This window comes from Gambusia affinis, linkage group LG19, assembly GCF_019740435.1.
Source record: "Gambusia affinis linkage group LG19, SWU_Gaff_1.0, whole genome shotgun sequence".
NCBI lineage: Eukaryota > Metazoa > Chordata > Actinopteri > Cyprinodontiformes > Poeciliidae > Gambusia > Gambusia affinis.
Window position 1 is genome coordinate 18,833,863 of NC_057886.1, and position 13,772 is coordinate 18,847,634.

Genomic DNA, 13,772 nt, shown 5'->3' on the forward strand with positions numbered 1-13,772 from the left:
CTACTGTGAGTAGTCTCTAACATTAATATAATCAGGCAGCATGTAATCATAGATACATACAGTATATGTATTATTGTTATAAAGACTGAGCCAAGAAAATGTATGTCTGTATCAAACAAGTAGCCCTTTATGTTGCTCTGTACCTGTGAAGTATCTCCCAGTCTCAAAAAAGTTGGTGACCCCTGGTTTAGATTATGTCATGATGAGCAACCATATCAACTGTGCAATATTGTTTTAATTTTCTCCTGTAAAATATGGTGTGTATCTTGGAAGAAAGAAAAAAAGTAAAGAAAACAACTCCCACAAGCATACATTGATTCATCATTCTCCTCTTTGAGTAAATTGAAGATATAATCTATTGACTTGTTCATGGATGATGAACTGAACAATAATAACTCAAGACTATAATGGCTATATTGTTTGTCTGACAGGAGCTGAAGTGTTATAGCCCATAAAAATCAATAAAGCACCCTATTAAGTCACTTTGTATCCAATAATTTCAAACATTTATTGGCCTTAGAGCATGGTTAATGGATGGTCTACTATAATTTATTTTTATAAGGATCCAAGTGAACAACAGAGAAATGTTTTGCCCTGTGTTTAGTTTTCAGAATAAGTAAATATCTAACTTCTTGAAGAACTCCTGAGAAAGGCCTAAATTGCATTGTACTTTTTTTTTTCTTTGTGGTCAGACTGTATCATGAATAATAAAAAAAAGAGATAATGAAAAATAAAACTGTGCTATTTTATCAAATGGTCCCATCTGGGCTTTAAAATGCAGGATGTTTAAGACTTTGTCTTAACACATTCATTTAAAATTTGACCTAAAATTGCTCAAACAGGGTCAAAAGGCAACCCAAGGCATCTTTCATCTCATTCTGTCACAACAAAGTGATTTCAGCAGAGCTGTAACAGCTTCAATCTGTTACATTATTCATAAGCAACATTTTAATGTTCCATTATATGGATAAAACCCTGTATGAAACACTCTGGGTCGATGGGAAGGCAGCAGTGGACCAAGGGTTTTTGTGACCATATATTTTTATTAATATCTGTCCTTAGGAAAGCATAGACCAGCGACAAGGTTGTAGGGCAAGCATCCTGCTCAGCTTGCTTTGATCTGTGAATTGATTAGTCATGAATGAATCCCTGCAGAGGCCATTGAATGCAAAACAAAACAAGAACAGGTGGGTTCTTGCTTCTAGATCAATAAGGTTTCTTCAGTTCCAAACAGTGGATGGCTGCATCCAATAATTGCTTGCAGGTTCAAGGAACACATTTTCCTGTAAGGTTAAATATGTTGTACAGTGTTTTTCCTCTGTCCTTAGCATTTGTTGTACAGCAGTATTACTTCAAAGGGGTCAACGGAAACCTTAATAAACATATGCACCTTTCAAGAGTGAAATGTTTTGCTTATGTTAGGATTTAATCCTTATTTAGTTTTACTACAGCAGTTAGTCTATTTGGCCAGGATTTATTACCATTGTTCGCAGGTGTATACGTGGCTTAAACAGTTATGAAGATAACTAATTAACACCAATTAAAGTTAATAAAAATTAAGCAAGGCCAAATGTATCTTATAGAATCACTGGCTCACTAAGCAGTAGTTCAACTCTCTTCTTGTTGCAGCTAAGTTTGCAGAAATACTCTAATGAGGAATTTGAACCCAGGACCTTCTCAACATCTCAGTTGTTAGCACCATGCAGCCTGTGGACAATAATATATTGAAACAATGTTGTCTGGTCCGATGAGTTTCAATTTCATCTGTTACATCGACATGGTAGGGTCACATTTTGGCACAAACATTGTAAGAGCATGGATCCTTTAATATTTTCATTTTAAAGGCCCTAGCTGTTGACACAAGATCACAATGCAAAGAGGACGCCTTTGGGATAGCAGATTATCATCAACAATATGCAGTCAATAAATGAGCAGCAACTGTGTGATGCTGTCATATCATTATAGACCAAAATCTTTCTGAAGTATCTTTTTGACACCTTGTTGAATTCACGTTTTAATAATTTAATGCAGTTCTAAAAGCAAAAGAGTGTCCAGACAACTATTAGCAGGGTGCAATGGATACAGTGGGTAATGAATGTAAGTTATATAAAAAGTTGTTGTGTATCTTTGTTAAATTTGGGTTTCACCATATTTTATTCAGTGCTTATAATGTTGGAATTGAGAGTTTTGTTTTGACATAACCAACCGTACCGACACAATTATCTGGGAATACTTGAAAAGAAACAAGAGAAAGTCATAAAATCCTGTAAGAGGCTTGTAATATAAAAACTTGGTTTAGAGCTTATAGCTATAGTTGATAGCATTTGAAATCTCTTGATCTATTTGAGCAGTATGATTTCCTGTTTTAATAACTTCATCATAAATGTTTCGTAAAGCTATTTTAGAACATAACATAATTACTTTCACGAGCATCAAAACATTTTTGCTGGTGTGTAGATGCCGTTATGTTGTTAGTTGTGCAGAAACCACTTTACTACAGATGGCCATTTTCCACAGAGACCGATAGCTTCCCTCGTTTTATTATAATGAAGCTCTGTGTTTGGCAGTGGACACTTCTCCACCCACAGGAAATGATGAATCAAACTTTAACAGTCTCTCTTCACACAGTAAGTGTGTGCCCCGCTCACAGGGAGCTGCGCTCACAAACAAAAAATTTTTTCACAAAAGAGATTTGATCGGCCAGGCCCAAATGTTCACAGATGAAAGTTTTTCAAAAGTGGTAAAATATTTATTCAGTGGCTCTTACGGTGCAGACAGCCAACTTTGCTACAGTGTGGAATTCAAAATAAGTGTGCTGTTTGGACCGGGAATTTAGACTCTCTTGGACAGAGACGACCACATTAATCAAAGAGCTACTGTTAAAATGATTAAATCATCTACAATCTGGTGAGTCTGCTTTTCCATTTAGGACCATCACGGAACTGAACATGCTTTCTGACAGCTTAAAATATTGTGTGGGTTTCTGTTTGTTCTTTGATGAAGGATTTTATTAAATTAATTATCATCTGAAATGGGACAGTTAAAGCAACACAACATGTCTCTTCATTTTAGGTGTGTCAACAAGGTGATTGTTTGGTGTAGTCTGATGATTTTATGCCATGATTGTAATTTATGCATTTTATGTTTTGCATGCCTTAGGGAAAACAGAGGGAAATTATAAAATAGCAAAATCTGGTGAACAACATTACTCATTCACTCCGATATTAATGCTCCTGAACATGGTCTACAATAACTAAGCTCCAACCCAAAGTCATAGCAACAATTTGTAGGACTAATCTGTTGAACCTGAGGTACAGTGTCACTTTATACATGAACACATACGATTGAATTTATATTTATACATTTTTATTAAGCTATTTTATTTATTTCAAAAGTGATAGAAGTATAAAATCACACACAAGAACAAGGAATGCAAAAGACACCTATTTTTGTACCACAATAATCTTAACGTGCTCAAAATATAAATCCATGAACAAAGTCAAAATGTGGTAAAAGTATTAAGGGTAAGTCACAAAAAGATTATTGCTTAACTGTTCAAAGATTGCTATTTGCATGTAAGCAAAAGGTTGAGTGGAGTCTGGAAGGAAAGATTGTGGTTAAAAAAAAATCAAAAGGGTCCACAAGTAACATTAACATACAGCTTTGAAATGATAGTCAAGCAAACCCCATTCAAAGATTTGAGTGAGCTTCACCACTGCCTCCAACTGGATGTGGTCTACCACTGTGACATTCTTTGGGTTTGGCCATTCCCATCCCAGAGACAACATCAGAAGTGCATTATAAAGGCAAAGGAGAAAAATGACTAAGAATTGCTTGTGGTATGAAGTCCTCTTTCAAAAGAAAGCAAATCTTGCATTTAAAGGTTGACTACCTCGATGATGCCCTGAAGTAATTCATGAAAAAAGAGCTCTGAGCAAATGTTAAGTCAATGCATGAACTTACTTTTAAAAAGGGTGACAGTTCTGTATTAACATCCTTTGTTATTAGTCTTTTGTGATGTTTAATTGTCATTCGCTACAAGCCAGGATCATCAGACTGAACAAAAATGAACCCATGAATATATTACCTTGTGTCTATTGAATCTATATGAGTTCCACTTTTTGAATTAAAGTACTTAAAACGGAGGGGATATGTGTACTTTGAAACTTTAACTTTTTCAACTTTATATCATGTCAATGTTAGTCCCTCATCAAAAACATACATGGAGTGTTGCTTTTACTCTTTCATGCATGTTTGAAGAATCATTGAATCACCCTTGGCAGCCTTCAAATTACAAAGTCAAAATATTTTAAGTCATGTTTAATATGTACAGCATTTTTTGTAACAACTGAAGGTTACATAGTTACTTGATCCTACCTTAAAATGGCACTATGTGTCTGGAAAATACATAATACTGCCCTTTAAAGGCAATCCGTGGGAATAGTCAGTTATTGAGAACTTTGTAGGAAATATTATAGAATTCTGTTGTTTTTGCAAAAGTGGTATGTCAACTGTAAAAAAAAAAGTTAGTTTAATGTAATTGTGAGAGTACTTGTAGGATGACATCAACAAAATGCAACAGGAAAAAAGGACAATTTTTTTGAAGCGCAAAAGCTATGTAAATTAAACAAAACATGTACTACTACCTATACTAGTGTAATATATTTTTGGTTGCTGTATTAACCATGCAGGGATTATGTAGAGGAGCCAGGTTAAGATTTTTCCCCAGAACTAAGTTCCCAAGAATTCAGAGGCTGTTGGATTAGGGCATTTATAGCAGGAAATGAAAGTAATATTTCACTTTTTCTGTGGGTGGCAGATGAATAAATAAATAAACCTGGTTTTAAATAAATATTATGATAAAAATAGCTAAGTCTAAAATAAATGTGCAAAAGGAGATGATTTATCAATTCCAGCATGTGAACAAAATATATATTAAAGAATTCTGTAGCATTTACATATCTTTTCAGCCTAACATGTGGTCACTATAAGTAAAAAAGATGAATGAAGAAAAAACATTTAGATTTCTATTTATGCCCCTATTTTGACAAGAAATTCACACTTTGTCCACCAAGGGGCTCCCTTTCCACATAATCAAAAAGGTATTTGAGCTAGTTCAAACGTTTCAGGTGTGTTCAGAAACAGGATGTTGATTCATTATTATCTAAAGATTCTGAAATAAAGTTTTTATTCATTTATTTTTCTTGCATTATAAATTTAAAATTGAAAAAAAATATATTAATGCACCGAACAGTGTGGTGAAAAAACCCTATTGTGAACTGACTGGAAAAAAAGATGAATTAATGTCCATCTATCTACTTTATAAGCTACTTCTTTGGTATTTGGGGTTGCAGGATTTTTTTCCAGGAGTCATATGGCAACACATGAGACACAGATTGTAAGTTCACGTTCATGTTCAAGATAATATCAAATATACAATATTTGAAAGTCAGAATTATGTTATTAAAGTCATAATAATTGAGCATAACAATAAAAGCCCCCTCTGATTTAAGGAACTCATTCAAACTGTCAACATCCATATAAAAACATTAACAAACAGTTTCAATTTCAAAGTTCTATAAATTACAAAGTAATTAAAAGTACACTAGTGTTAGCTATACTGGCATGCAAAGTCTGTTGTTATGTCCTAGTCTGTGCTGTCTGTCAAAGTCAGTCAAAGTTTCATGTAATTGTGGGCAGCAAGAAGGAAATCAAGTTGCACAAATAACGAAGACAATATAAAAATAGGCAGTTTTGCATGGGCCCCACGTCCACAGCTGACCTTTCTTGATTGAGTGTAATAGCACACCGAGCAAATGCAAAAAGGTCACTGGTAGACCCAGCTTTAATATTATAATTGGCACTTCTTCCAGGAAGACAGCATAGTTTTAAGGAGCTACACATCTTCCCCACAGATAAACCCATTACATATTCAGTACGTATTGTTTGCAGTCTTGTCATACCCGTCAAAGATGGACTACCTAGTTAATCACAAAGACTTCATGCTGTGATTTGAACAGAATGAGCTGCCCCAGCACGATTGTAGCCTGGGTTCTCTATGGCTTGGGATTCTGAGCCGCCTTTGTGTATTTGCCAAGGCTGCTCCTTCATTTTGCATGGCAGTCAAGGATAATATGTTTTCACGTTAGGTGGAATAAGCTTGCTTGGGAATTTGTGCTACAAACATGGAATTATGGCACTTGCCTTTAAATCTTTTTTGAGTCACTAAAGGTGCTGTCGAATTTTAAAATGTTGCTCCTATCATCTTTGTATGTCGCCCATGCTCTTCGGCACCATGTAAGCTAATCAGCAGAGAAAAAATATTGTGTTCTATGACTGTTAAGCACCTTCAAGTGCTCTGTGACTGCCCTCTCCTTGTGCCATAATGATGAGCAAGCCATTTGCCCAGTTTAATCACTGTTATTCAGACAGGTTAGCTTTATACGTGGGCTACATTGTTAAAGGGCAAATTTGAATATATAGAGAGAAGCACACAGAGGAGAATTGGCTTGCTTTGTTTACATTGTTACTGACTAGATTAAAGACACTCTCCCTGTGAAATCAAAGTGTGGTATTGTTTTTTTTTCCTCTTTTTTGAATATGTCACAGATTCAGTATATTTTTCATTGGGCACTAATGAGAATTTTGTCCTTAGAATTTAACAAAAACTTAAAAGTAAAAACGCATACATTTTGCCACATTTAAAGGATGGTTTACATGAGTACTTTTATTTTATTCCAAAATATCCTTCTGTTTTGTTTTGTTTGTTTTTTTTCCAGTGTGCAGCAATACTTCAACATTAACCAGAATCTATGAACAATTCAGAAAGTTCTGAAGCCAAAAGTGGCCTCAAAACATCTGAATAAAGTTGTCTTTGCATCATTTTTTCCTTTATTTCTTTCCAACTACATTTGTCTTTCACCCTTTTAAATTCAATTATATTTAGCATAGCTTTTATGGCATTCTATAAACAAACAAACAGAATTGTATTTTTTTTTTGTCATATTTCAGATGTCTGCTACGTTTTCCCTATATAAAAGACATATGCTAGTATTAAGTTATTAGCACAAAATTGCAAAAATAAAACAAACAAACAAAAAATGCCTGTAAAAGACAACTTTCAATTTCATCAAAAGTTGACATTCCTTTGTGTTAAATATGACTTTATATTTCTCACACAATTTTTTTTCGGGTAGAAATAAGCCGATTAGAAGTTGTTCCTAAAAGTTACTACAGCATGAAGGGACAATGGCAACAGTTTGTGGGTTAATTATTTTCACATGAGCTTAATAGGTTTAGCTCAATGGCTTATTTGTCCTAGGGGATGTAAATACTATGCATTCTAATTAATATAATTGGGTAAACAGAAGGAGATAATTGGGAAACATCACACAGAGTGGGTGTTTACCTTACTTATTAATCGAGTCACAGTACAAACTTTAATGGAGTACTTTAAGTTTGATTTTTGTGACAAAAGAAAATGAATACTGTGGATGATCTCTAGAGATGTTCAAGAATAAAATGCTTTTCATTGTGTCAGACTTGTGATTCATGAGGCACGCTGTGAACAAACAGCAATGTGACACCATCTGAGAGATGGGATTCAGTCTTTGGATGACTTCGTAATGATTAATGGGCGTGCCAGAGGAGAATGCAGTGACTTCATAACACAGTTCCCTGTTGTCTTTATGTCTAAATAGATATTTATATCTTATTCAATACTTTTTGAAAATAAAGTAGTTATTTTCTCTTGTTTGGGAAAAAAGAATAGACATTAAGAGCTTCTTTTGTTCAAAACAAATGCTCAACTATGTTCAAAACTGGAATTTACTTGTTTTTACTAAATGCCAGAATTGAGAATGTGAATCATTTAGCAAAATGTTCTTTACTTTCTTGAAAGTCAGTCATTTCTTTATATTTCTGTCTGTATATTTCTTTATATTTACTTGTTTCATTTATTTAGTAGAATTGCCTTTTTAACAGTATAACTTGTATCAAAGGCTTTGGGGTTTCTTCCACAAGCTTTTCCAAATAGTTTGCTGGAACTGATTGCCTTGTTTGTGTTTTTGTTGAAAGTTCAGGTTTTGTGATACCCACTCTAAAACTTTGATGCTGTTGTCTTCAAGCCACTTTTTTACAAATTTTACTATATATTTACTGTCATTGTAATTTTGAAGAACACATGCTTTAGTTGCTTGTTTGATGTATTGTTGTTTCAATATTTGTTTCATAAAGTTCTTTGGTATGATTGCTGGACATCCAGATGCTGATGTACTTGTGCATACCATTTTGAACAGAGGAATGTGGAGTTGGCATGCAGTGAGAAATTGAACCCCAATGATGAATTGGATTTGTAGAGGTCCAAACATTTTTTATTTATTTATTTAATATTTTGGCAGATCTATTTGTATTTTTTTCTATTATGTCGCAAAAGAAATACTTATGTATAAGCTGTTACCTTAAAAATGTCTTCAGGTATCCCTCTAAATTCCACAACTGCTTTTAGCTGACCTGTCAGAAGTTTGATGACACCATGTGGGCTTTCAGTTATTATGTTAAGGTATTGTAACCTTACACTAAGTAAACTTTAAAAGTTTTAGAAATTAGAAACTTAAATTTAAGACATGTTGCAATGCCATAAACATAAATGTTAAGATCTGAGCAAGAAATAAAAAGTAGCATCATCTCCATTGGTAAATTATAGCTAATGCTTTTATTAAATGCATAACACATTTTCATATATAAATTAATCTTAAACCTGAAACATCAGAATTATTCTTGTGATCAATGCATGTAAGGCAATGCATGTCTATGTGTATCCACAAGGTGATTTATTTCATTGACAAAGTCACAAGCAACAGCATATGTGATAAATAAGTATCTTTATGCATCTACAAACACACTCCTTCCCCTCAACTACAGTCCCCCCACACACACCCACCATGTTTTTTATGACCATAGCATTTAATGACTCCCTCTCACTAACACATTGACATTGTCCACATGAGATCCTTGCAAAGATGGCTTGATTTACCAAACCTCTTGAAAGAGGAAAAAAATCTCATTGAGGAGACGGATTGCTGAGAGGGCTCTCCAACAGGCCTATAAATCATTCTTTAATCAGAGCACCCTGAGAGTGAGGTTACACACTCAGGCCCCACATTAGCACCAAAGACTTTCACTCTGTCTGTGGTTCTGTTCCTGAACTCTTCTATCCTAACTTTGTGTCTTTGCCCTCAATTTTCTCTTGTTCCCTACACCTCACTCAAAGAGCTGATGATATAATTTACATGTTAGAAAACAATTGTTCAGCTAAATACACATGGCACTGAATGAGTAATGTCAAATATACCCAAACATTTGGATACAAACTGTTCCAGTCAGTACACTGGATGTGGAGTAACAAGTTGACAGGAAGCAGACATGTAGACTGACAGCTTTAATTTGAGGGTGCTGTCAGCTCAAAAACTATGAGCAGACAAAGAGGAGTTTTTGCACATTTTGGCTCTCCAAAATGTAATGTAAAACTGTCAGTTACTTTCAAAATAATGGCCATTCATGCAGACAGCTTGACAGAATGAATACTCATGCAAAAATCCAACCAAATAGATCCAAAACAACTTCAATAATTGCACACTTTTCTGGCACCAACCTGTTTAAACATGAGGTACCTCACAGATTCTTGGAAGACGTCGTTAATGTTTTTAGCAGAAGAGTTAACAAGTTATTACTTTCCAAGTCACAAGTAAGTTGGATACAAAAGTCACGACATGCAAGTTTCAAATCGAGTGAAAGTCTTAGACATTAAATCTTGAGTGTAAATTTAAAAAAAGAAAAAAAGAAAAACAGCAACAACCTTTATTTAACCAAAAAAGTCCCATTGAGATTTAAAACTTCTTTTCTAAGGGAGCCCTAACTGAAATTTATTACACAATTAAAATGCCATACAAGTAATTACTAAAAGTAGTCACAATTTAAGAACTCCATCTCTAGGGCTCTTAGTCTGAGCCTAACTGTGCTCAATGACATAAGTTCTTTTATTTTCAGTCATTTTGCAACATGTCTCATGTAGACAGAACTGAGTAAAAATGGAACAGTGAGCAAAGCGTTATCATTTGAATGCAAAGAGTACGAATCAATTCTTGTCTGTGCCATTAAATCACATACGGAGAGAGGCAACAGCTCAAACATGGCGTTATAAATGACACTTTACCAATGTTCCAACCTCCTGCTGGATAAAGGAGGTCATCCCGCTCGACTGTACAGATTACAATGATAGATAAACAAAGACTGTTCAAGAAGACATTCATCACAGGTGTCTCTGTAATCTTAGATAAAATGTTGCTGCAACAAGTTGTTTTTTCAACTTAAAAGAAAATTTCTTTGTTTCCAAAGAAAAAAAAAGCTATTTAAGTTTAAGTTTCTTCACAGGCTTATTAATGTGTGGATCTCTGCAGACTCTTCAGCTTTAGCAACATGTAATCCAAAACTGTGAATCCAAAACTGTGTCATCACCATAAAAACACACAAATAGCACCTGACACATTTTGTCCTAAATAATCAATAAACAAAATGTACATGAGGATACCTAGTATAAAACCCTGTAGCACGTCCTTTTGGACAATCAGAAATTAAGAATGCAGACTATCACTTTATACACTCCTGTCACTTAAATAATTTGTAGGAATCTACATGATCTGACTTTCCCAAGCAAAGACGTCTGTGCTTTAAAACACCATGGTCAACAGTGTCACTATCTTTTGATAGATGGATAAAAAGAGACGCACAATACTGCTTTTGATAAAAGCAATAAACATATCACTAATCACTTTTGTTCCTTTTGTGATGGTGCTGTGGTTTTCCTGAACCCTGATTGTGGTTTTGAGAGTAATTCATTTGAGTATGAAAACTCTTTTAGCGGACAGAAGACACAAGATTCAAGACACAAATTTGACATTGACCTATAGATAGTTAAAACTTGCTTGGTCACCTCTTTTTAATAAGGGAATAACAAAACCTGACTTCCAGAATAAAGGAATTTTTTTTTGTTTTGGATCGAAAGAGTAAAAAAGAATTGTAACAGGCTTTGTTACAAAATCAGCTGCCATTTTCAAAAGTATGGCTCCATCAGGTCTGATCCATGGGTATCAAGTCAAAGGATTCATATCTAAATAAAGTCACAAGTCTTTGGTGTGAAAGTCTAAGTCCAAGGTCTTTCGTATTGCATTGAAGTGAAATATAAAGCGATTAAACATGTGACTCGAGTCTAACTTGATTATAACTCGAATCTACACCTCTGACTTGTATTAATGCAGCTGACTGGCTCTATTTAGTTTTTAAGATTAACTGTACTTTGAATTTGATAGTAAAAATATGATTTAACATTATTTTCAACTGCAAATGCCTGAAGATGTTGTAATTGGTTTTATTTTTTGTGCCTTCAGACCAGAGTAATGCATTTGTTTTTTTGATCCATGTAACAGATCCACCATACTTCATCTGTGCCCATAGCTCATGAACATGTAGGGTCATTACTTAAAAATCTGATTTATGAATATTGATTTAGAATGGCTTCTAAAGTGATGCAATAGTTTCAGTCCTTTACTTGATGCGCAATAGGCTGCTGTCCATGTAGACGGATATCAGCTTTCTAATCTCAGGCAGTTTCGGAGGAAATTTGAAACAGCAGCATTTTCATTAGGTATGCTACATACACACACTCATAGTCACAGATGAAGAGGTGCAGCCAGTCATCATCAGATTTAAGTTCTTTCAACTCACTTCAAAAGCCGTCTTACACTGATAGTGAGGCAAAGATTCAAGCTTCAGTGGAGTCACATCCCAGCCTGCACTCTGTGGATGTGTCAGCTCCAGCTTCTGGATCCTCTTAGTTGCCGTCTTCTTCAAACGGGATGCGTTCAGCTTGACTGAGACAGGGAATAGGGAACTGTATTTTAGTCTCTACATTATGACATCAAGTCTACTCAATCTGAGGAAGAAGTGAAGGACTTTTTCCCCCTCATATAGAATCCATTCTTTCTGTCTTAAACAGAAACTAATTGTGGAAAATTATTATTCCTAGGAATAATAACAGATCATATAGTGACATGTATTTATACTAAATTACACTGGAAAATGCTGTAATTACATAGCAACAAATTCAAAAACAATAATAATAATAATAATATGTACTTGGACAGATACAGCTATGCCCCAAAATTATTGATATGGGTTTAATCTTTTAATTCAACCAACATATTTCTTCTGACTGTCACAGTTCGGATATTTGAATCATCTTCTTCATAGAAATGGCAATGATGAAACCTCAGATTAGGTTTGATCTGGACTCTCCCAAGGGAAATTCACCCTGATTCCCTACAGTAATAGCCCTTTCTGAAAGTAAGACTTTTACTACTCTGAAGCATAATATAATTGCAAGTACTAAATCACTTTTAGTTAAATTTAATGATAGCAGAAGAAAAGCTATTGCCTACCGGATCACTTAATGCCACAATTGACTAATTTTTCACTCTCACATATTTTATTTTTCAGCCTTCACAGTAATCAGTCGTCAGTTCTGATGCCATCATATAAGAGGACCTGTGAGACCATGACCTCCCTCCCCCCTTTTCTTATTGTTCTGAAGAAGGTTTTGCAAATTAAATTTTTCAGCACTTCAGTTCTGCCATGCAAAACACAATGAATCATTCAGTCATCAAGGTCCTCTTGTGTATCTACATTACATTTGAACTTGTACTGCACTATTTGGAGAATCCTGTTTATTTAAAAAGTTGTTGATATATTCAGAGCTACCACAGGCTTCCTTTTCTTTAATTCTGAAAACCCCATAAACATAAAGAAATGAACAGAATTCCTTTGTGAGAATCTGGTAAATGGAGCAGGTTCCCAGTGACAGTAAAATGAAGCAGAAAAATCAATGCCATCCAATTCCTCCACTGTCTGTTTCAGAATATACGTATTGTTTCAGCTATCTGTTTTTCTCAGTCATTGTCAATCACATTCCTTCTAAAATCCTCCCCCAAATCCCAATAAGAACTTTAATTGAGACTAGATTACTCAAGGATAAAGGTGGTGAGTCTGCACGGATGACAGCAAATGAGAGCTGAATATGTAGTGGGGACCAAGGAGGATTTAAATATAAATTATGAATACAGCAAAAATTCTGAGAGCTCTAAAAATTCCCCGTTACAGTTCAATAATGGATATGGTGAAGTGCTCTGGCAGTCCATATGGATTCACAGTTAAAACACTGGTGTTTACAGGGATCATACAGAATACTTTACTCCATTTTTACATTAAATAAATGATGTTGTCGTTAAATATAATTCTGCGGAGAAGTGATGCTCTTCCAACGATGTGGCTTTTGTATTAACAAGAGGGATGTGTAGATAATGAGTTCTGGGAGCTTAGCATTGCACCTTCTTTTTATGTATTGCAGTGTTATTTTTAGAAAAACACATTTCCTGCATTTGCTGTTATTAATGTGAGAATGTCTGTACTAGCAACTGCTATTCCTTCTGCACTGACAGAACTCATAGTGCTGTGATGTCTGATGACCTGCAAGGCTTCTCAGGAAACTCAAAATTACCGTACCGCTGAAGGAAGAGTGTGCTGCAGGGGAGTCAGTATCAGATATCTTTAAAAATTCATGTACGGATACAGACAGATAGCTACTGTGCTCATCTCAGTCACCTGGGTCATACCAGATGATATGCTCAGCATTTTGGAGAGTACACTGTTGGTACAGTTGT